This window comes from Lissotriton vulgaris, chromosome 4_1 (genome assembly GCF_964263255.1).
Source record: "Lissotriton vulgaris chromosome 4_1, aLisVul1.2, whole genome shotgun sequence".
NCBI lineage: Eukaryota > Metazoa > Chordata > Amphibia > Caudata > Salamandridae > Lissotriton > Lissotriton vulgaris.
The window spans coordinates 1,763,947,912-1,763,973,877 of record NC_141691.1 but is presented as its reverse complement, the minus strand read 5'-3'; the positions used below and the strand labels follow the sequence as shown (position 1 = coordinate 1,763,973,877).

The window sequence follows — 25,966 nt, the reverse complement described above, 5'->3', positions numbered from 1 at the left end:
GGGACGGGACCCATTGGTCCCTCCCCTCTACCTACCTGTAACGCCCCTAAATCTAGTATTTAGGGGGCACCCTGAACCTTGCTTCCTCAGATTCAGAAACGACAATAAGGAAGATAAGAAAAAGGACCAAAGAGCCATGCAGAGCTAACAAGAGGACGACTCCCACTGACTTGACCCCATCCCTATAGGCTTGTCTCCCCTCGAACCTGCTCCTGCGAAATCCCAGTGTGTCCTGCAGCCAGCAACCTCCAAACCCTCGGAGGACCTGCCTGCCTTCCCTCTTAAAGACTGCTTCTCTTGTGAACACCGGATTTGTTCAAATCGCAACCTCTGGCAGCGGCTGGAAACCATGGATCCAGCCCAGTCTGCACCCGCCGAACCTGGCCCGAGCTAGAGTGGAAAAATAACACAAGGAGGTCACCCTGGCGATTCTGAACCGAGATCCGGTAACCCCTGACCTGCCTCAAGCCACCAGCCGACGCCTGCAGTCTAAATCCAGATAGCCTCCTAACCGCGACCAGGAGCTGGTAAGATCCGACCCCAAAAGGCACCCCTGCACCCGACATCGCATTGCCTTGTGTGCCCAAACCAACGGTTCCTAACCAACCCCTAACTTCCCAACTTCTCTCCAAGTGGTGGTCGCACCCAGAAGTCCTTCGTCTCCCTGCCTGCAGTGCATTTGCAAACCGTAGGTTCTTCATTTAAAACAGGGCTTCCGACGTCGAAACAGCACTCTGCACCCGGCAACCTCCGTGCCGCTGAGGGTGCACCTTTTGTGCTTCTTTGTTTCCCCATTTGCCCTGACATAAACCCTAGGAGCTTTGCTCCCACAACCCAGAGGCCGGCTCGTGAGCAGCCACCAACTGGAGGCCCTCTATCCCCCATTGGGTAACATTGGGCCTCAACTCTCTGCACCCGGCCGCCCTAGTGCCGTTGAGGGTGTAACAAGAGTGCATCACTGACCCTGGGGGACCCTGGAGTCTAACCCCAGAACCTTAACTCCCACAGTCGATAACTTACCTGTGCACCGATAACCTGCTTTTCCTCTGGAGTTTTGAAATCTAAAAATATTCTTTAAAATCGCATGAATAACCAAAACTTATTTACTTACCTGTGTGCAGGAAATGTCCCAGTGCTGAATCTAGGTATCCAGCACTGAGTTAGAAAAGTAACGTAAAAAGTAACGTACCTGTAATTTACTGAAAAAAACGATTAATTTCAATGTACTGTATTTGCTAAGTATTGCAACCTACTGCATCCCCTGTAAATCAAAGTACAAGTCCTATTGCCTTTTCAAACTGTTCTACATTTAGCAACGTATTACTGTAAAGTATTTAATGCTTACCTGTGCCAGGTTTGCATGGCTCTAAAAATAAAACTACAATATATATTTTTATCCAAAAACAATTGGCCTAGAGTTCAGTTCTTGAATTTGTGAATTCATTTGCTGACTGAGTGTGTACATCAAATGCTTAACACTGTCCTCTGATACTGCCTTACTGCTTGACCACTCTATCACAATTAGAGACTAAGGTTCTATATAACTTTAACCTCTGCGTACCTCTGGGGTCACCTGGACTCTATACACACTATACCTAATTTTGGTGGTGTATATATAGATCCAGTTTCCTACACTCCTCTCTCCATGCCTCTAACAAACCATCGGCTGACGGAGGATCTCCTTGCATTGCTTCGAGAGGAAGTCAAGACTCTCTTGGCCAAGGGAGCCATAGAGAGGGTTCCAGTGCCAGAAATAGACCATGGTTGCCATTCCTGCTACTTTCTGGTCCCCCAAAAATGACGGAGGCCTTCGTCCTATACTCTACAGCAGAGCCCTCAACTACTTCCTCAGAAAAGAGAAGTTCAAGATGCTCACTCTTGCTCAGGTTTTTTTCTACTGGACCCAGGAAACTGGATGGTAGTGTTTGACTGGAGGACGCCTTTTTCCATATCCACATCCTGCCTGCCCATCACTGCTACCTTGTTCCAATGTGTGCGTGTGCACTGCAGGTTTGGGCCTTGGACTTGTGAAGCAGTGTGGTTCCAGTCCAGGTTTTCCGCTCGACGCTTGACCGCCAAAGCACTTGCCAGCAGCAGTGCGAGGAGGAGGATGCTGCCTTGCCCCCTCGCAGCTTCCCAGCCTGCAGCTTTCGATCCTGGTCTGCGGCTCCACGCCCCCGCGGTACCGCACAGTGTGAGCGAGGAGGGGGCCGCCTAGCTGCCTTGCGGCCTCCCACTGTTTTCCGACCAGCCGCTTCCCATGATATTTGAGCCTCCTGTGACCTCCCGCCGCTCCCACTGATTCCGCCTGGGCCGGGTGTTGCCGGCCAGCAGCTTGGCTTTACTTAATTGGATACCTGCTCCCCCGTGGCATTGAGGAGCAGGCCGACCGGACCTAATAAAGAGCCCCAGGTCAAGAGCTCAGGGTCCAGGGTCAAGATCCCGCCAGCGCCAAACCGCGGATGCACAGGCGCATCTGGCACAGCGAAGCAGGGGAATCAGGAAAAGACACTTTAAGCTAGTGGTCAAATTGCATGCCCTCGCAAATCACTCAACACTCTGGCACCCCCGCATCCTGCAAGGAGGAGGCTGAACAGAGGATTCCAGTTTCCAACGGAGGGTGCAACAGCTGATTGGCTTGTTGGCGGCAGGGTACTTCTAGGCTGCTGGGACAACTGAAGCACTAGTGGAGAAGAAGCGGAGAGAGCGGGTAAGAGCAGGCAAGGGAGAGCAGTCACAGCAAGTAAGAGAGTGCTGCTTCCACTATTGGCGGTCGCTAAGTGTGAGCCCAGCGAGTCTGCAGAAACAGCCCAACTAAGTTAGGAGCGGGTAGCGGTTTACCAGAGTGCCCTGCTCTCAGTTCTTTTCTGTCTTACTGCTCCCTGGTGCTCCTCGCCCTTCAGCCCCCATCCTCTCGGTCCTTCTCCAGTCTAGCAGAAAGCCCAGCACACTGCCTGCTGTCCGCCAGTCACGCGCCCATTCACTCATTCAACTCACCCATTCAAGTTCCTTCATTACCAGTAACTTTTAACATCTGCAGCCGATGTTGAGCAGCACTGGAAAACTTTGAGCTTGGGTATTCGGTTCAGCTACTTTAGCTTTTTAATCTGCTTCAAGGCAATTCCAGGCATCATTGTTGAACAAGAGACTCCTCAGCCACAAGCATAGAATAAGAGGCTTGCCTTAAAACATCAGCTCTAGTTTAAGTCCGAGCTGGGCTCCAGAGAACGACAGAAACGCCGGCCAGAAACAGCAATAGCACAGCAATGCAACTCGAAATTAAGGATATAAAGACCCTCAAATACTCTTCCCAAAAACAATTCAAAAAGATAACCAATAAAATCCGGGAAGATGAGATCAGGAAAAATCCGTTAGGCGGTAAACAGGAAAAAAAAAATACCGCCTTTAACAGCTCAAACACCTCCATCAAGTAAAAAAAAGGAAGATACCTGGATGAGAGAAAGGCTAGTTGCAGCACCAACACCAGAACCTACACTCTTTAATTTTGGCAATATAAATGGAAAACTGAAAATTTCCTTCTAAAGGGCCCAATGGCCGCAATCTATGCTCCAACAAAAGATACCCGGATTGCCCAGTCCCATAATGCCAAACAAATCTGAAATGAAAAAGGCCATTATACCCTAGAGGGGCCAGAACAACAGGACACGTCCACCTGCATTAAAAAGAGTTTCATTTCCCCTCGGGCAGCTCAAAGTAAAGTTCAAACAGAGAACCAAGCCCCGCTGGGAATAATTGCAGCAAGCAGACAGTTAACCCCAATAGCACAAGTCCACACAAACGTCCCCCCCCCTGTGAAATAACAACAAAACTGGAAGAAGTTCTCAAATAAACAATAATAATACTGCAACTGAACATCCGCCAAAAAATCCTGGCTGCCAGGTTGCCAATCCGGACGAATCTTGGACTTGGTCCTTCTCTTTTTCCTCCGATGTCAATCTCCTTCAAAACTTGGAAATTATTACAATCAAACCAGATACAACTGTCCCAGCCAAGCAAGGGAAACTCCCATCAAATATCTCCCCAAAGGAATGGACATCTGGTGGAGAAGGGGGGGTAGCCTCTACTCCCCTAAACCCGACTCCTAGAAACATCCGAATAAAGGACAAGTCAAAGGAAGGAAGCTTTAAAATAGAAACCAATCCCATATGCCCGTCCCCTCCTATAACAATTTCATCGGTAAGTAGGATCGAGTCACAGTCGGGGTCATCAGGGACACCAACCAAAGAGATACCAAGCGCCCCATGGAGCAAATCCTTACTAAGTGCACTGGAGCAAGCAACAAGGGCTCTAAATTTCCCGTCCGATAAAATGGAGGTGCAGATAGACCTCATCAGCTTGATTGCAGAACATATAGCTGGTTTAAATGTTAAAAAGGACTCAATCGCAAAGCTACTCAACGGCAGGGGCTGCTCAGAATTCCAACAGAGGGCCACATGTGGTTGTGGTACAATTATCGACAAACTGGCCAAGCTCCCAGAAATACTCACAGATATATTGGGGCAGTGCAGCTAACACGCAAAGCGGAACCTGGAGAAGGACCTCAAGCGATAGACGAAAATGAAGACAAAGCAGAGTCTCTAAAGACACCAATAGAGACTACAGCAACCAAGGGTAAAAATAAATGGGAAGTAGGGGAAGAGGAAAAACAAGGTGTGGGGTGAACCTAATCGAGAAGAAATCTTCTTCCGATAACCTCTCTCAGACCGGGAAACCGACCAAAAGACAAAGAAAACGTGCAAGGAAAGCCAGATCAAAGCAAACCATTCAAACCAACCCAGGGCCAGGGTAGATTTATCCAATTTTTACCAATCAAATCTTGACAACGGAAAAAAAAAGGAATCTTAAAGAAGAATCTTTAGACTCATTCACTATCGTGTCCAACTTATCAAACATGGTAGTGGACCCAAACAAATTAATCACAACATATCGGCTCCAGATTGTAAATGCTTAAAGTGATCAAGAAAAAAAAAGTCAGGAACACCGCAACAAAACTAAAAAACAAAAAGTCCTCAAAGGGGCCCAAAAGACCGCCTCCGAGAAGGAGAAACTAGAGCAAAAACAATCGAGCAACAACGTAGAAGTAGTATTAAACTCAGATAGAACTATCACCCCAAAGCAGCAGAGACCAAAGTACAGAAAGAGGGGTACAAAATATAAGCACAAAAAAATTGGTGGAAAGAGCGGAAGAAAGATCAGCGGCAAAATCTCCGGACAAAATCAAAAACAAGGATTACATTAGTCAAACCGCGATAAGTTACTAGAAATATAATGGGTCGTACCTGCAAGTTTTCTTTGCCAGATCAACCAGAAGAGACTCAAATTAATAACAAGCTACAAAATAATTAAATTCCACTAATAGTCACCCTAAATAATAAAGGCCGCACCTGCAAGTTTCCATCGATAGAACAAACAACAGAGATGCCATGGACAACAATACGGAAAAAACCTGGGAACTGGGAAACAGGAATAAAGGAAACAATCCTCAAGGCCTCACCACAAGAAAGGGCCCGAGATAAACATGTAGGTCAAGAACCCCAAATAGGTTGCAAATTACTTAATAAACATCAGCAGGTTAAAGAGGACAGTACAAATCCCCTAATCAATCAAACAGTCTCCCTTAAAATTGATATTTGTGCCAGAATACTGCCCAAAAAGACAAGATGCATTGAATCGAGGGAATTTGTTATTATTTAACGAGATACCAGAATTAAAGGGATAACATCACGCAACCTATTAGCGGTAGAATTTCAGACAACGGCTTCCCCATGGATATAGAAGAGACCTTGGCAATTTGGAATCCAAGGATCTAGTAGACCGGATCTACGCAACAAAGGAAACATTTGAAGCCTGGGGAATTTCTCTAAGACTTGATAAATGATTGAAATATCCTTAACCCCTCTTAAAAATTTTGGCAACATCAAAAACGGGGCAGTCGCCCGCGAAGGGCCAAAAATCTTGTCTATGCGGCGCTAGAAATTCCTCGCAAATCATGGAAAACAATTCAACACAGGAAAATGAAACATCAAGCTTTGACCAGCAGTTAAGCATTAGTCAAGATTGGTCCTGGGTTCCAATGGCTCTGAGCAAAAATTGTACCTAACGAAAACCCAAGGAGCAACTCTGATAATATAACAAAGGAGAACCAAGACAGGAACAAAGGGAATGCAGTAATGAATATAATAAGGACCAACCAAGGTTCAGTAGAAAAACACCCGGAATTAATAAAGATCTGCACTTAGAACATCCATGGATTTGGAGTAATGGGTAAAGATCATGAAACCCTGTCTTTTATACAAAATCAAGATCTAATATTGCTCCAAGAGACATGGAACATGAAACCAGTTCCAATTTCGGATTACACAGGACATTACATCCTGGCAGAAATATTCTCGAAGTTTGGGCCACAGTAAAATATGACTGGTTCATAGAAGAACTCTATGCAGGAGAAAACTGTCTGCAAGCGTTAAAATTGACTGGTAAACATCAAACCAATAAGTTAAACTGGCAATTAATAATATTAACATATACATTCACCCAAAGAGAAAGCAACATAAGGCGAAATTTCTAACATTGGTAAACTTGATTAAGGTGCTACAAAAGACCCACAAGCACAGTAATCTGATAATTTCAGGAGATTTTAATAGGATCTTCATAAACTGTAAACAGTCCAGAAGTAAAAGCTGGCAGCTCTAGGTTTAATCACCTTGAACGGTAATGTAACTGGGTATAGACTAGCGGCCACCACGTTTCTGAGTGGAAAGAGTCAATCAATCAGACTTTGCCATCGTCAGTAACAATCTCTTTCCTATAATAAATTGCTTCCAAATTTGCCCACATCCAGAAAGCGATCATTTTCCACAGATAACGAAAATTATTATTACTCTAACCCAAACACAAATAATAAAGTCTCTGGTACAATATCCAGAAAAATATAATCTAGGGAAACTGAAGTGGCGAGTACAAGATACAAATATAATAATGGATACAATCCAGGATTATGTGAAGACGCAAGGGACACATAAACAAATTGCTCAAAAAAAACTGGCAACTTTACAGGCAGTTTCTCATTCAAAAATTCCCCGCAATTCCAGGACGACAAAAGAAGAAAGAAACCAGGAAAGAGCCATGGTTTAATAACCAATTGCAAGATCTTAAAAGGAGCATTGCCAGAGAGGTGCGCCTCTGAGCAAGGGCAGCAAGAATGGGAAAAGAATCCGACCATGGCAACCTCAAGGAAATGCGGAAAAAATATAAGAAAAATTTAAGGGAGGCAAAAAGAGAGTACAAAGAATCCATCTGGAATAAAGTACTATGGACAAGCAAACTGCCAACAACCAAGGAATTCTGGGGAATAATCAATAATCTGACTAAGAGTTCAAGACTCCAACAAGACGACGGAATAGGAGAAGATACATGGATCAAATATATTCATAATATGTACAATACATTGTTAATGCAGCCACGGTCTTGAAAGAACATGAAGGAGAACATCTTAGTCTCAACTATATGAAGGCCACACTCAACAAATGCTAGAGATAAACAGAAAGGAACTAGAAAATCTTGTCAATACCAACAGTTGAAAGGAATAATAAAATTTAGGACGGAGGGGGCAGATGGGCTTCTAAATGCTCTTTTTGAGAACGCACCTGAGTTTTGGGCAAATTATTTCGCACTTCTTTTTAGCTACATTTATAATCAGAAGACCGCGCCAAATTCCTGGAGAGGGAGCATAATTCACCCATTATTTAAAAATGGCATTCATAGCAAGCCAGAAAATTACAGATTGATATCTTTGATCGATGTAGAAGCCAAATTATATGCATCATGTCTACTTATTCACCTTCAAGAATGGATGAATGAGAAGAATACAATCCCAAAGTATTTAGGTCAGGAATGGGAACAACCACAAATTTGACAACTTTGGCTCTTTTGAGCGAAAAAGCACTAAAAAGAAAGACAAAATTATTTGCCTGCTTCATCGAACTGAAAGCTGCGTTCGATAGAGTAACTAGAACTCGACTTTGGAATAAATTAAAAACCTGGAGGCTACCGATTAATCTATTAGACGCAATGATTGCCCTCCGACGGAAACTTGGGCTAGAGTGAAACTAGGCGATGGAAGTAGAGTATCCGCAAGAATAAACACTCGGCACTGCTTAAAACAAGGCTGCATTCTGGTGCTGAGTTTGTTCAATTTGTTCTTAGCAGACATAACCTAGCATATGCAATCAGCAAAGAGCCATCCGCCATGTTGGCCAAAGATCCTATACTGTTTTTACAATATGCGGACGACATCGTAGTGCTAAGTCAGTCCGATTGGGCTGCAAAGAGCAATTAATAACTTAGTACTTTCCAAATGAAGTGTGATCAATGAGCCATTGATGACATCCTTAAGGCACTCAATCTGGTGTGTTCTTCCAAACAATTCACAAAGAGGATAGTTAATTACTCGCCCGAGAGTGATGGGCGACACCTAAGAGCACCTAAAAAATATTTACTTTTCTCCTGATATATTATCAACAGCTGTGCACGGCTCTACACACTGTTTTAACTTAGTACTTTACCTGGACCAGGAAAATCTAGAGTTAAATAAAAAGAAAACGAAGGTGGTACGCCTAGTTGACCCCAAGAAAAACAAGTTTAAATGGTATGTTAAGGGAGATCAAGTGGAAGAGCAAACCTCCTATAAATATTTAGGCATAAACCTGGAGCACTGCATTTCATACAAGGACCACAAACAGGATCTAAATGCTGAAGCCCAATCATTAGTTTTTGCTTTTCGGCTGCTGAATAAAAAATTGAGCTGTCCGGCTTATACTCGCCTCCTAAACGTGATGACAGCACAATTTACCTACTGTCTTAAGGTTTGGAAACATAGCATGGCAAGATGGCAGAGTTATTGAAGGAGCTCCAGACCAAGATATATAAAGCAGTCTTTAATCTTCCCAAGTCAGCATCTCCCGCACAGGTACGGCTAGAATTTGGCCTTCAAAATCATAAGTTCCGGAATATGAATTCATTTGCGAAGCTCTGCCATAAATTTCGATCATCAGAGCCGGGTGCGTGGAACAACCTATGCTGGGATGGGATCAAAGCACACATAATGCAAGAAGTACCTACATCTTGGGGAGTGTATTTGAGGAAATCACTGGTGGAGCTAGAGACCCAAGTAGTATGGGAGAGCATGGCAGAAAAGTCAACATTTAATAACATCCGTAATCTGTCCGCCAAGAAGAAATCGCTCCTGGAAGACAAAAACATCTTGTCCAAACGACGCCATGCATGGACAGTAATACATTCCTATACTCATACAAAACCCCAAGCCTACCTAGCAGCCCATTTCAGCCCCAAGATAAAAGAGCTTTATTCACTATCGACTGGGAATCCATGACTTGAAGGACTTCATACCATCATGGAAATGTAATCATCAAGTTGAGAATTGTCGCCTGTGTGGTTTTTCGGATGAAACACTAATACATTTGCTGTGTGTGTGCCCAGCCGCAAAGGAACAAAGGAAATCCTCTTTAAAATTGATCTTCAATGAGCGAAATATTCGTACATGCAGACAAGCTGTGATCAGATGGATGGAGGGCTTATTGTGTCACCCTTAGAGGTCCTGTACCTTTACTCTCGCACACTGCTTTGGTAGGCTGCGTGTCTTGGTGCAGAACAAAGTGAAGATTCGACATGGCACACATCCGTGTGCCGTGCCTTCAACCCACTGCCCTGGCATAGATCAGTCACCCCTTCAGCTGGTTGCACTATACCAGTGGTGGGGGTACAGGATCATGAGCCCTCTACCCCTACAGTGTCTAAGTCCATTCTTAGATATTGTTAGTGCAGTGCTGCCATTGAGTATATGGCGCTGGGAGGTCGTCATTACCAGCACCATAATGGCTACACTAAAAACTGAGAAGTAAACCCACACTGATGCCAGTGTGGCATTTAATGAAAAATGCACACAGAGTGCATCTTGGAGATACCCCCTGAAAAACGACCTACCTCTAGCGTCCAGGCTGGGTGGCTGCCTTAAGCTGCCACCACCAGACATCTTTCTAGAGTCGAGAGCCTGCTGCTCTCGGGGGGGCCTGAAACCATGCACATCCTGGGACGAGGTGCTAGACCCCTGAATGGGCAGGGCCCACAATGGGATTAGGTATATTAAATCTACAAACAACTAATCAATAATTTCAATTGGTTGTACAGTGCCCCTGGGGGGAAGGGAGACTGACAATTATCTGTCTGATCGTCAACTTCACACCACTATTTCTTTTCATTTATTGTACCATGTTAAGTATGATTCCTTGATTTAATGCTTCGAACCAATGGTCCTTTGTGCTGTATATAATTCGCTAATACAGTTTTGTTAATTGGCTGATTTTACTGTCACTAATTCCCTTCCATCACTACATCCTCACCAGATCACCTACCACCCCCCTCCCTTCCCCCCAGGGGCACTGTACAACCAATTGAAACTATTGATTAGTTGTTTGTATATTCAGTATACCCAATCCCATTGTGAATAAAACAATGTGGATTCATTCATTGTTTGTGTAAATAATTTTTTGTATTGTTTATATTACATCACACTCACGCTGGGACCCCTTCCTCTCAGTACCTATAGAACCCAGGTCCCAGTGACTGTTTGGGTAAACCCCCCTATCTATACACTAGATGTAGCTTACAGAGCATCCAGAGCAGTCCATAGTAGTGTTATACTCAGACGACATGCGTGGTTACGCATTTCAGGTTTTAAAACAGGTACAGACTACCATCCTGAACCAGCCCTTCAATCAAAACCAATTGTTCGGGCCGGAAGTAGACAACACACTAGAAAAGATGAAAAAAGACAGACACAGCTAAGTCTATGGGTGCATTACAATCCACACAGACTAGAAGTTCTTTTCGCCGCTCCTTTCATAGAGGAGGCTCTAAGCAAAACACACACACAGACCTCCTCTAACAAAGGCTACTTTAGAGGAGGATACAGAGGCAATATAACCAGGGAAGAGGTAGAGGTAATAACAACAACTGCTCCTCTTCCACTCCCAAACAGTGACTTCCCTCTGCTTTCCCTACAGCATTCCACTCCTGTGGGGGGCAGATTATCACAGTTACTACCTGTCTGGAATTCCATCACAACAGACAGGTGGGTAAGACAGATTATCCAACATGGTTTCTGCCTAGTACTCACAGCAACCCCCCCAAACATATCACCCAGGCAGCGTCTAATGTCCACAGAACATATCACTCTGCTTCAACAGGAAATTCTAGCACTTCTACAAAAGGATGCTATTCGAGAAGTTCCTTTAGAGGAACGGGGAACAGGAGTTTACTCCCTGTACTTCCTAATTCCCTAGAAGGGCGGGACACTAAGACCAATTCTCGACCTCAGGCCCCTAAACCATTACATACAATCAGATCATTTTCATATGATCACTCTACAACAAGTACTCCCACTACTACAACAGGGAGATTTTCTTTCAACACTAGACCTAAAGGACGCCTATTTTCATGCTCCTATACATCCTGCTCACAGGAAGTATCTAAGGTTTCTCATACAAGGACAGCACTATCAGTTCAAAGTCCTTCCATTCGGGGTCACAACAGCACCACGAGTGTTCACAAAGTGATTAGCAGTACATCTCAGAAGACAACAGATACATGCCTTCCTTTACCTCGACAATTGGCTCATAAAAGCAAAATCGTTCAACCAGTGTGTCTAACACACAAAACAAACAATTAAGACATTTGGACGCCATTCCGGCGGGATCTTTGGCCACGCCCACCTCTCAGGCCACGCCCCCCATTAGCCATCATATTTAAGCGCTGAAAACCAGCGCCGCATTAGATTTGCCCTGAACTCCGCAGGCAGACGCCGGGAGCATTTTATACTGAAATTTTAAAACGATTTTGATATTATTTGTGTAAAGACATATCTGTGTAATCTAAGCCTACCCACAAACAGCTGACAGCGTTCTTAGCGCCGGCTGCAACGATTCCTTTGGACGCCATTCCGGCGAGATCTTTGGCCACGCCCACCTCTCAGGCCACACACCCCTAATCCGCCCATATCATGTGTTGCCACCGGAAGCGCAGCGGACGAGCGCAGTGGGAGCGCCGTTTGCGCGCCGAAGGCGCGCCTAAGGCAAGCCCGTCTGCGCCCGTCCGCGCCAGGACAGAGCCCAGGGCCAGACCCCCTGCCCAAAAAGATAAAGAGACCGGACGTAGGAAATACACATCGCAAGAGATCCTGACATTAAGACACATCGCGACATGCCCACCAATAGACCTACAGAAAGAGGGTAAGCAATGTCCTTGCTGTCCTCTTAACTTTGAATTCACCGCAATAAATAACACTAAAAAAACTTTAATAGATAACAATATAGAGAGTATTAAGAAGCGCAGTATTAAGGCAGGGCTAATAAATGCTAGATCAATGGTTAAACACAGCACCCATATCGCCTATTTGATTGAACATCGAGAAATCGATGTACTCTTTGTAACTGAAACATGGGCAGATGAGGCGTCCGACGCCGACCTCTCATTGGCAATACCCGAAAAATACTCATTATACAGAGTAGACAGAAAAATGAAACGGGGAGGAGGGCTAGCGATTATAGCTAAAGAAAGTCTCAGGATCAAGAGCTCTGAAAAAGGGAGTCACCCTGATTGTGAAACCATGACATTTCAAATCATGATTACCTACAATTACACTTTCAATGGACTACTAATTTATAGACCACCTAACGCAAAAAGACTGCTCATAGAATCACTAAGCCCATTCCTAGAATCATGTGTAATGAACCCAGACTACACAATACTGGAGGACTTTAATTTACATCTTGAGAAATCCACAGACCCCAAGGTTAACACCTTTAAAGATACAATGGCTAATTTTGATCTACACCAAAAAGTCCATCTAGACACACATGTAGCAGGACATACACTTGATGGTATTTTTACATCATGCCAAAAATTAACAAAGGTAGAAGTCCACCCGATTGCCTGGACAGATCACAAATTGGTATCTTTCCAACTAGAGATTATAGTGGACCTGGGAAAACCAATCGAAAATTACAAGAGAGTCACTTACCCTGATTGGTCAAAAGTCGACCCCCAAATGCTAACAGAGGCACTGAACTCCTCATCTCCAACTCTAGATAGTGACTGCAATATAGCCTGCACGCAATTCAACGACTGGCTAAAAACAGCAATTCAGAGCTCTGTACCACAGAAAAGAGTGACCTTTAAAAGGAAGTCACCTTCCCAACCCTGGTACTCTGACGCTTTAAAAACACAAAAACAGACCTGCAGAAGAGCAGAGAAAAAATGGAGAATGCAATATGACCCCAAATTAAAGAAAGAATACAAAAATGAACTGGCCTCTTACAAAAATATGACAATCGCAGAAAAAAGCAAATTTTTTGTAAACAAAATAAACGCATCCAAGAACTCGAGCAAAGACCTGTTTGCAGTAGTCAAAAAACTTGCTAAAATCGAAAATAATAACCCCGATTATATATCATCTGACTTTTGCAACATATTAGGCCATTTCTTCGTAAGTAAAGTGTCATCAGTATATGAACTATTCAAAAATAATCAGACAGACCATACAATTCAAAACCCCACCTATAATACAAAACCAAATAACCAATCCATTTGTACACCATCTTTTCACTGGTCCCTACCTACAGTGGAACAAATTAGCAAAGAGATGATGACAACTAACTCGGGCAGTCCCTTAGACCCTTGTCCACCGAAGGTGATGCAAAACTGTTCAGAACAAATAGGACCCGTACTACAAAAACTGTTTGAAGTAATTCTGAACACCAACATATTTCCAAACGATTGGAAAACCATTTCGATCCGACCACTCCTGAAAAAACCCAATTTGGACAGTGAAGTCCCTAGCAACTATAGACCCATAGCTAGGATCCCTTTCGCCGCAAAAATACTGGAGAAACTGCTGAACAAACAGTTCGCACAGTACTTACTAGACAACAACTGGCTTGACCATTCCCAATTCGGATTCCGCGAAGGGCACGGAACAGAGACAGCCCTCCTTACAGCAGCGGAAGAACTTAGAAGAATACTAGACAACGGGGAGAAGGCCGCCTTGGTGCTATTAGATCTCTCGGCGGCCTTCGACGCGGTCAGCCACGAGATACTAATAAAACGCATTAGAGAAGCCAGAGCAAGCGATCATGCATGCAATCTCATCGCATCCTACCTAAAGGATAGAAAATTCACAGTGGAATTAGGAGAAGCAAAATCTGACTCCTTCAAGGTACCATGCGGTGTCCCACAGGGCTCTTCATTAAGCCCAACGCTTTTTAACTTGTACGTGGCCCCCCTTGCTGAAGTAATAAGGGAAAATGGCTTTACGCCAGTTCGAGGCATGTGGGCTGCTGAATTCATATCTGTGCATAGATCGCCGCCTAGTGTTGGGTCCGAATGATTGCACATTGTTGTCCTGGAAGAGTCTTCGAAGTATCACGAGATAGGTGGCTCCTCCCCTGGACTACAGTGCGCATGGGCATCGACTCCATCCCCAGATTGTTTTTTTCCGCCATTGGGTTCGGATGTCTTTTTGGTTCCCTCTGTCGGAATCAATAGTTGTTTAACTTTCTTTACTTGAGACCAAAAGGTCTTTAGGACTCGCGTCGGTATTGTTTATCGGTCGGGTTGGTTTATTCATCGGCTCCGATCAACTGCTGCCCTTCCACGTGCTGTCTGCGCGGACGGGCCTACACGACGCTCCAGACTACTTCAACATGGAACGAAGTCCATTTAAGAGGTGCCCAGTGTGTGCCTCAAAGTACCCGCACATCGGCGTGCACCCAGTGTGCAACAAGTGCTTGTCGCCGGACCACGACGAGGCCAAGTGTATGGCCCGCTCCAAGTTCCGGTCGAAGAAAACTCTCAAGCTGCGTCGGGCCGCAAGACTGCAGGCCCAGAGTTTGGCACCCCCACCGGCAAACATCTTTGAAGAGGATGTTGACGACGACACCATCCAAGATGTCTCGGACTCTAACCCGGCGTCGGAGGGCGAAGAAGACTACGACGCGGAAGACGAAGAGTTCGAGGAAGTCGTCGAGGAGGTAGGGGACGACGATGGGGCCTTTGCCACCGTAGAGGATAGCTCAGAAGAGGAGCTTCCTCACACTGACTCCGGGGCCAGCCACCATTATAAGGCCCAGGTCGAGGGATCGCCTTCGGGCCTTACCCAAGACCTCAATTCTCGTCCCACGGCTCCGCCTTCTGGCCCGGCCACGGACATTGGTGCGGCACCACTCCCGGTCCAGAAACCGAAAGTGAAACCATCGGGGTCGACGCCATCCGTATCGAAACCGAAAGTGCAAGTCGCACTGGTTGGATCGAAGGCTCCGGAGGCCTCGGCGCCGAAGAAATCCAAGATGGCCGTCGAGCTCAAGAGCCACGCCAAACTGGCCGATCCGAAGAACCCGGTGTCGAAGCCAAAGGCGAAGACGCCCGACACGGCTGCGTCGGCGCCGAAGCTGGTCGACGCTCTGAAGAGTCGCGTCGACGCCAAGAAGGTCGATGACCATAAGAAGGCCCCAAAGAAGCGTCAGGACGACCCCAAGTCTCTGGCTGCACCGATCCCAGTCGACAAGACAAAGGGAGGTGCTGCGTCGGCTCCGAAGACTGCGGCTTCGGTGGCCGACCCAAATCCGGCCTCGGAGGACTCGCTCGAGCCGGTCCGTAACTCCGCCTCACTCACCAAGAAGGTCACGGAGTCCCTTCAGCGTATTCGGGAGGGGACCGCGGCGCCCGAGCCAAAGGACACTGTGCCCCCCAAGCCTCCACAGAAACCGGCGAAGGCGCAGACGCCGATTCACTTCACGCTGCCGCCAAGGACGGCGCCGAAGGCTTTCACTGCGAAACCTGGGGCCGAAGTGCCCTTGAAGCTGGTTTCTACGCCGAAGGCATCATTGGTGGTTCCAAACCCACGGCACCAACCACTAGCAGAGGAGGAGCGTCGAGAGGTCATCATCGACGCCAACAGAGGCAAGCTCTCTCTCCTTAAACGGAAAATCACCCCGGAGCCTGTGTTGGAGCATTTCCACATCCCCCTTAAAAAGAAGTTGGACTCTGCGGGCGCATCTGCCCCTATGGAGCCTGCATCTCCACAAGGTCTGGAGCTCTCACCCACTCACTCTAACGCTGGGGAGGGTGACTGAGACGAGGAGGATGAGTATGCTTATCCAGTTTACTCAGACCCAGAAGATGTAAATGAGCCATGGTCTGCCGGGGGCGACCCTGAGGACCCTCATTCAGGACACGAGCCGCAGCTTTTTGTTGCAAAAACTTCCCCAACAGAAGACTCTGCAGCCTTCAACGCTCTAATTGAAAGAGCTGCAGCCAATCATGACGTCGACCTCCATGCGGACCCAGTGGATGTCGATTTTCTTTTTGACACTTTCTCGGTGGCTGAAAAGACTGTCAAGACATTGCCAATGCTCAAGGGAGTGCTAAAACATGCGCCAGAGGTTTTCAAGGAGCCCACCCGGGCAAGAGTCCTCAATCCTCGTATTGACAAGAAATACAAGGCAGCGCCCACTGATCCAACGTACATCAAGGGACCGTTGCCACTAGACTCTTTGGTTGTCTCCAACGCACGTAAACGAGCCAACTCACAAACCACGGGTGATGCTCCTCCCCCAGACAAAGAATCAAAGGTGTTTGAGGCTTCGGGGAAACGTATTGCTGCGCAGGCAGCTAATATGTGGCGCATATCCAACACACAGGCGCTACTTGCACGCTACGATAGGGCACACTATGAAACCCTAGAAACCCTTCTACAGCACTTACCAGATCAGTATAAGGAGGGAGCTGAAATGTTGATTCAGGAGGGGAAGCTTATCACCAATGCTTCAATTAAGTGCGCTCTGGACGTGGCTGATACCGCCTCGAGAGCAATAAACACTAGCGTTCTACTGCGTAGACATGCATGGCTTAGAATATCAGGCTTTAAACCAGACATTCAGACTACCATCCTAAACCAAACAGTAAATCCAGACCACCTGTTTGGGCCAGAAGTGGATGCCACCCTTGAAAAAATGAAAAAAGACACTGACACTGCTAAATCTATGGGTGCCCAACACTCCCAGCAGTTTCGGGGTGGTTCCTTTCGCCGCTCCAATAACAGGGGCACCTCAAGGGGTCAAGCGTCACAATCCACGCAATTCTATAAAAGTAACACCCAGTCCTCATATACCAACAAGGGTATAGGTGGTTACCGTGGCAACAACGTCAAAGGCAGAGGACGTGGAAATAACAGCTCTAGGTCCTCCACCGTCAGCAAACAGTGACGCCTTGTCACTGCCCCCCGACCACACAACACCGGTCGGGGGGAGACTCCAGCAGTTCCTGCCCGCGTGGAAGTCCATCACCACGGACAGGTGGGTCAAATCTATTATCCAAAACGGTTATTGTCTGGAACTCACTTCCACTCCACCAAACATACCTCCAAAGAACCGTCCTATGTCCGGCGAGCACTTGCACTTGTTGCAGCAGGAAGTCCAAGTCATGCTGCAAAAAGGGGCAATAGAGCTCGTTCCACTGCAAGAGAGGGGAACAGGGGTTTACTCTCTGTACTTTCTAATTCCAAAAAAGGACGGATCCCTCAGGCCCATCCTAGACCTCAGACCCCTCAACTTGTACATTCTGTCAGAACATTTCCATATGCTCACGTTGCAGCAGGTTCTCCCACTGCTTCGGCAAGGGGACTTCCTGGCAACTCTGGATCTCAAGGATGCATACTTTCACATTCCCCTGCATCCTTCACACAGAAAATATCTAAGGTTCATCATTCAAAACCAGCACTACCAGTTCAAGGTTCTGCCTTTTGGGGTCACCACAGCTCCCAGGGTCTTCACGAAGTGCCTAGCGACGGTGGCGGCGCATCTAAGACGTCGGAACATCCACGTCTACCCCTATCTGGACGACTGGCTCATTCAAGCAAAGTCGGAACGGCAGTGCGCCGACCACGTGTCCCACACCATTCACCTCCTGCACGATCTGGGGTTCTCACTGAATTACCCAAAATCCCATCTCCAGCCCGCCCACATACGGCAGTATCTGGGTGCGACGATAAACACTCTGGCGGCCACTGCGCAGCCAAATTCAGTGAGAGTCGCCAGTATTCAGTCGCTGATCCAAAGATTCAGACCTCAACACTCGCTTCCAGCGAGAGTGTTCATGCAGTTGATAGGCATGATGGCCTCCTGCATCTCCATTGTCCCGCACGCGAGACTACATATGCGTCCGCTTCAGGAGTGCCTAGCACGTCAGTGGACTCAGGCTCACGGGCAACTAAAAGACCTAATGTTGGTGAGCGGTCGGGCATACAACTCTCTGCATTGGTGGAATCCACAAAACCTTTGCAAGGGCCGACCGTTCCAGGAGCCTGTGCCACAGATTATCCTGACGGCGGACGCTTCTCTCCAGGGGTGGGGAGCGCATGTACTCCAATACACAGTGCAGGGACTATGGACACTACAGCAAAAGAAGATGCACATCAATGTACTGGAACTGATGGCAATCTTCATGGCCTTAAAGGCATTCAAAGTACATCTGTGCAACAAGGTCGTGTTGATCCGGACGGACAACATGACGGCCATGTACTACATTCAAAAACAGGGGGGCACACACTCTCCGCAGCTGTCTCATCTGGCTCAGAGCATGTCGAAGTGGGCCATTCAGAGGAACATTTTCCTAATGGCAGAACATCTCCCAGGCAAGGACAATCAGATGGCGGACCTGCTCAGCAGGCACAGCCACCAAATGCACGAGTGGGAGATACATCCATCAGTACTCCAACCGTACTTCCAGAGGTGGGGTCATCCAGAGATAGACCTGTTCGCCACAAGGGTGAACGCAAAATACCAAAGCTTCGCCGCCAGGTTCCCACACCCGCAATCGCAGGGCAATGCGATATGGATGAACTGGTCAGGCAGATTTGCGTACTCTTTCCCCACAGCACCTCTGATACCGCTGGTGGCGCGCAAGCTCAGGCAGCACTCGATGACTCTCATCCTAGTTGCTCCAACGTGGGCTCGCCAACCATGGTACACCACGTTTCTGGAACTTTCCGTGGTACCGCATCAAAGGCTTCATCTCACACCCAGCCTTCTGACGCAGAGCCATGGCGACATTCAGCACCCAGATCCGCAACAGCTCAACCTGGCGATCTGGCTCCTGAGGTCCTAGAGTTTGGCTACCTCAATCGGGAGGCAAGAAAGCCCACTACTAGAGCATGTTATGCGGCTAAATGGAAGCGGTTTGTCATTTATTGCGCAAACCACAAGATTAACCCACTAGATGCTTCCATTCAGAACATCTGTTACCTGTTCCATCTGTACCAGTGTAATTTGGCATATACTTCCATCCGCATTCACCTGTCTGCGATGGCCGTATACCTCCAGAATAGACAACACCTTTCACTTTTCAAAGTGCCTGCTATCAAAGCTTTTCTAGAAGGACTCAAAAGGGTCATTCCACCACGGACACCACCAGCTCCAGAATGGAACCTCAATGTAGTTCTTACAAGGCTGATGGGTCCTCCTTTTGAGCCACTTCACTCTTGCGAGCTTCAGTTCTTGACTTGGAAAGTGGCTTTCTTAGTAGCAATTACATCGCTACGGAGGGTTAGTGAGCTGCAGGCCCTCACAATCCAAGAGCCTTTCTTCCAAGTTCATGCTAACAGGGTAGTGCTCCGCACTAACCCTAAATTTCGACCCAAGGTTGTCTCAGTTCCACATAAACCAAACAATTGAGTTGCCGGTGTTTTTTCAAAATCCTGAGTCGCTGGCGGAGCGGATGCTCCACACCCTTGACATTAAAAGGGCCCTAATGTATTACATTGACAGGACCAAGGATTTTAGAAAGACTAAGCAGCTTTTCGTTGCCTTTGCATCACACCACAAAGGTAACGCTATTTCCAAGGCTGATATTGCTAGGTGGATCGTGAAATGTATTCAGATCTGTTATGCAAAACGCACTCTTACAATTCCACCAAGAGCCCACTCCACCAGAAAGTTGGGGGCCTCTATGGCCTTCCTTCGAAACATTCCCTTAGAGGATATATGTAGAGCAGCCACATGGTCTACCACACATACATTTACTAAACATTACTGTGTAGACGTGCACTCTAAACAGCAGGCAGCTGTAGGTCAGGCTGTTCTCAAGACACTTTTCCAAACTGCTGCAGCTGGCACGGGCGGCCGCCGTTAATGGAGGGACTGCTATGTATTCTATGCACAGATATGAATTCAGCAGCCCACATGCCTCGAACTGCAAATGCTACTTACCAGTATGCATCTGTTCTTGGCATGTAGGGCTGCTGACATTCATATCGCCCGCCCTCCTCCCCGGCGCCTGTAGCAGCTGCAGAATTTACAGATTATTTCATGGCATGGTCATCATTCACATAGTTCACTCCATCTCGGCCACAATGGCTAAAAACAATCTGGGGATGGAGTCGATGCCCATGCGCACTGTAGTCCAGGGGAGGAGCCACCTATCTCGTGATACTTCGAAGACTCTTCCAGGACAACAATGTGCAATCACCCGGACCCAACACTAGGCGGCGATCTATGCACAGATATGAATGTCAGCAGCCCTACATGCCAAGAACAGATGCATACTGGTAAGTAGCATTTGCAATCTCCTACGCAGACGATACACAAACCGTCATCTCCATAGGCAAAGATAAAAAAGTAACAGCCGAAAAATTCCAACAATGCATGCTAAGAGTTAGTCATTGGATGCAACAAAATTTGCCTCAAACTCAACGGAGATAAGAGTGAGGTAATGATTCTGGGAGGTAATGCTGACATCTGGTCCCCAGACTGGTGGTCTCCTGAACTGGGAATAAGACCAGAACCCTCAGAGAAGGTAAAAAATTTAGGATTCATGATAGACACCAAATTAGCATACGAAGCCCAAGTAAACAAGCTAGCCTCGTCTTTTTGGCTGATACTAAAAATGATAAGAAAGATACTCCCATATCTGCCCCAAGATTAACCGTGGGCGGCCAGCTACGCTCCGTCTGCGGAGTGTGCGTAGTTCCGCCTACTCCGCATTTTGCGGAGCTGGCGGAGCCAGGCGGCACTACGCACGCTCCGCAGACGGAGCGTAGCTGGCCGCCACCCGCCTCCCTCCCGCCCTCCCTAAATACTTTAAAATAAAAGAACGCAATAATTTTAAAAGCACTTACCTTGCCGCCGCTGGCCGCCGCGTTCCCCGGGGCTCGTTCTCTTCCGCCTTCCGTATTTTGCAGTAATGCGCATGCGCGGACGGCCGCGCATGCGCATTTTCACGAGAAAATGCGCATGCGCGGCCGCCCGCGCATGCGCATTACTGCAAAATACGGAAGACTGAAGAGAACGAGCCCCGGGGAACGCGGCGGCCAGCGGCGGCAAGGTAAGTGCTTTTAAAATTATTGCGTTCTTTTATTTTAAAGTATTTAGGGAGGGCGGGAGGGAGGCGGGTTGCGGGGCTGCCGGCCAGTGGTTTTGCGGAGTGGGGCTACGCGGAGTGCGGAGGTGGGCGTAGTTTCTCGCCCACTTCGCGTTGCTCCGCGAAGCCCCACTCCGCGAACTCCGCCCAGGCCTACCCAAGATACACGTAAAACGGTAGTGACAGCCCTAGCACTGTCTCGACTGGATTACGGAAATGCATTATATGCAGGAGCCAGAATAAAAATTGAGAAAATGCAGCGACTTCAGAACGCAGCAGCACGACTAATACTGGAAATACCAAAGTTTCAGCCCATCAGCCATAAATTAGAGTCACTCCATTGGCTACCAGTGGCCAAAAGCAGGGCAAAGGACCCCACTTCCTGAAAACACACTTGAAACAATACGAACCATCTAGACTACTCAGATCTGGACAACAAAAACTGATAGCAATACCCAAGTTTAAACGATCAAACTGGGGAGGAAGAAGTTTCCTCGTTCACGCAACACGGACATGGAATCAACTGCCACTAGATATAAAAAAAACAGCCCAACATTGGAGTTATTTAGAAAGAAAATCAAAACTTGGCTTTTTGCTGCATAACCTTAAGAACTGCACTAACTTCAGGCCTGCCTAGGAAAATGGACAAGTCACAGCGCCAAGACGCCTTCGGGCATTCGTGCGCTTTAGAAATTGATAAATCAAATCAAACATTGCACGACTTAGGGTTTACAATAAACTACTCCAAGTCGCACCTAGAGCCTTCGCATGTTCATCAGTGTCTAGGAGCTACCATAGACACATCTACAGCTCTAGCGTATCCCAGTCCAGCCAGGAAACAAAGCATTCAGACCTTTGTCTCAATTTTTCAACACCAGCAGTCTCTCCAATCCAGAGTGTTCATGAGACTGATAGGCATGATGGCGCCTTGCATCTTCATAGTTCCACATTCAAGACTGCAAATGCGCCCATTACAAGAATGTCTAGCACAACAGTGGAATCAGGCTCAAGGTCAGCTCACTGGCCTGGTGTTGGAAGACAGCCGTACATATTGCTCTCTGCAATGGTGGAACACCAAAAACAAAGGGACGGCCGTTCCTAGAACCTGTTCCACAGATAGTGCTCACGACAGACGCATCCCTCACAGGATAGGGAGCCCATCTCTTACACTATACCACACAAGGCCAATGGAACAACCAACAAAAACAGTTCCATATCAACCATCTAGAGCTGCTAGCAATTTTCCTAGCACTCAAAACGTTTCAAGTACAAGTACAAAACAAAGCTGTCTTAATCCGGACGGACAAAATGTCAGCCATGTATTACATACAAAAACAGGGGGGGGGACACACTCTCTGCACATGTCCCAGCTTGCACAGAAGATTTGGAGATGGGCCATTCCTCAAAACATACACCTGACTGTAGAACACCTTCCAGGAATTCACAATCCGATAGCAGATCTGTTGAGTCGACAGTCACAACAGATTCACAAATGGGAGATACATCCACAAGTTCTTTAAGCATTCTTCCAAATTTGGGGGCATCCACAGATAGATCTGTTTGCCACCCACTAAAATGCAAAATGTTCAACGTTCGCCGCCAGGTTTCCACACCCACGGTCGGAGGGGACTGTGATATGGATGAACTGGTCAGGCAGTTTTGCGTACGCTTTTCCGCCTCTCCCACTCATTCCACTAGTAAAGCGCAAACTCGGACAACGGTCTCTCAAACTAATACTAGTAGCTACCACATGGGCACGTCGGCCATGGTTCACCACACTACTAGATCTCTCACTGGTTCCACATAAAAAAAATACGGCTCACGCCCTCCCTGTTAAAACAGAACCATGGAGAAATAAGACACCCAGAACCAGGCCAACTGAATTTGGCGATCTGGCTCCTGAAGTCTTAGAGTTTGGTTACTTAAACCTACCACCAGACTGTATGAACATAATTAAAGAAGCTAGAAGACCCACTACCAGAGCATGTTATGCCGCTAAGTGGAAAAGATTTGCAATATATTGTCACAATAATCACATTGATCCACTGGATGTTTCCATTCAAAATATTATTTACTACCTTCTACACCTACAAAGGTCCAATTTAGCTTATTCTTCCATACGCCTGCATCTGGCAGCAATTGCAGCCTATTTACAGAATAGACACCATCTATCTCTCTTCAGAGTACCTTCAATCAAAGCATTTATGGAAGGATTAAAACAAATAATCCCACCTAGGTTACCCCCTGCTCCAGTATGGAACCTAAACATGGTCCTTACAAGACTTATGGGACCCCCCTTTCGAGCCTTTACACAAGTGTGAATTGCAATTCCTAACATGGAAAACTGCTTTCCTTGTTGCCATCACCTCTCTCAGAAGAGTTCGTGAAATACAAGCATTCACAATACAAGAAACATTTTTTCAGATACATCCTAACAAAGTGGTTCTTAGGCCTAATCCAAAATTCCTGCCAAAAGTTATTACTCCTTTTCACCTCAACCAATCAGTAGAGCTATCTGTGTTTTTCCAAAACCCGGACTCTGTTGCAGAAAGGGCTTTACACACCTTAGATGTTAGAAGAGCCATGTTATACTACACAGACAAGACTAAATCCTCCAGAAAGACAAAACAACTATTTGTATCTTTCTCTCCCCCACACAAAGGCAATCCCATCTCTAAGAGAGGAATTGCCAGATGGATTGTAAAGTGTATACAAATGTGCTATCAAAAAGCTAAACGTACACTAACGGTTCCTCCTAGAGCGCACTCCACTCGCAAACTAGGAGCCTCTATGGCTTTCTTAGGAAATATACCACTAGAGGACATAAGGCAGCAACATGGTCTACAATACACATCTTCACTAAACACTATTGTGTTGATGTGCAAGCCAAGCAGCAAGCTGCAGTAGGCCAAGCTGTCCTTAGAACACTGTTTCAGAATGCTGCAACGGATACAAGCGACCACCGCTAGGGGAGACACTGCTGCACAATTGTTGCAAAAGTGTATGATCTGTAGCTCATATGCCTTGAATGGAAAATGCCACTTACCAGTATGCATCTGTTCTTGGCATGTAGAGCTGCAGATTCGTACATGCCCTCCTGCCTCCCCGGGACTTGTATCCGTTCCAGTACTCATCTTACTTATATGCACACACGTGGACATCCTTTTTCTTTACTTCTACTAACTCCATCATTTTCCATCCTGGCGGAAAACAATCTGAGGATGGAGTCGATGACCATGCGCTGTATTGTCCAAGGGAGGAGTCACCTGTCTCGTGACTACAAAGACTTCTTCCAAGAAGACAATAACCTGCAATCATCCGAGCCCAACACCAGGTGGCGATCTATTGCAAAGTGTACAAATCCGCAGCTCCACATGCCAAGAACAGATGCATACTGGTAAGTAGCATTTTCCTTCCAGCCAGATCCTCTGCAAAAGAAGATCTACATTTACCCAAAAACAGGTCAGGTGTCCACTACACCTCACAAGAAAAGGAAGGCAGATGAAACATCCACACCTGTGGTTCCTGCCAAGAAGAAGGACTCTGCCACATCCCCTATGCACCCTTCTTCAACCTATACTTCCTTCTCCTTCATCTCCTGCTCCTCTTAACAATTCACCTCAAATGTTTCCTTCACATTCTCCTCTCATCACCACACTCACCTCAAAATGATGATGAGTATAGTTTAGGAGGAGGGATAGACACAGATGAGCCTTTCCCATACCCTACAGATGACACAGACTGGGAGTACCCAAACCCACAGGATATACCAGATATTCCTGACCCACAGTCATACCCATCAAAACCTTCTCCCCCAGAAGATAACATTGGCTTTGGGCACCTATTGAACTGAGCTGCCATTTACCACGGGGTCACAATGCATTCTGATGAGGCAGAGGAAGATTTTCTCTTAGATGCATTTGAACAATCACAGAGATCTGTCCAAATTCTTCCTATGATAAAAGGGGTCATCAAACATGTGCCTGAAATTTCTAAAGACCCTGTACCTACTAGGATTTTAAACCCTATAATTGAGAAAAAATATAGTACTGCACCTGCAGATCCAGCCTACATTAAAGGACAACTACCATTAGATTCACTAGTTGTCCAATGCTAGGAAGAGAGCAAACTTCGGGTGAGGCACCCCCACCTGACAAAGAATGAATGAATGAATGAATGAGCACAGATTTGTATAGCGCTGGCTACCCAGGGGCATCCCAGCGCTTAAGACCCATCTCAGACAAATCACTCAGCAGAACAGGAAGGTCTTCAGCCGCTTTCTAAACTGTAAATGATTAGGGTCAAGCCGCAGGTAATCGGGCAGCTGATTCCAACTTTTTGCTGCCTGTACTGCAAAACGTCGGCCCCCTGTATGAGAACGCTTGATCCTCGGGACAGAGAGCAAATTGCGGTGCTTGGATCTAAGAGCTCTGGGCCCTTGATGGTGTCTCAGGAGAGG

General features: G+C 46.7%; 1 protein-coding gene across 18 annotated transcripts in view; it reads left to right on the top strand.

Moving 5' to 3' along the window:
• UBR5 (ubiquitin protein ligase E3 component n-recognin 5) overlaps positions 1–25,966 on the top strand; it is a 2,064,863-nt gene that overhangs the window by 1,413,166 nt on the left and 625,731 nt on the right. The window lies entirely within an intron of this gene.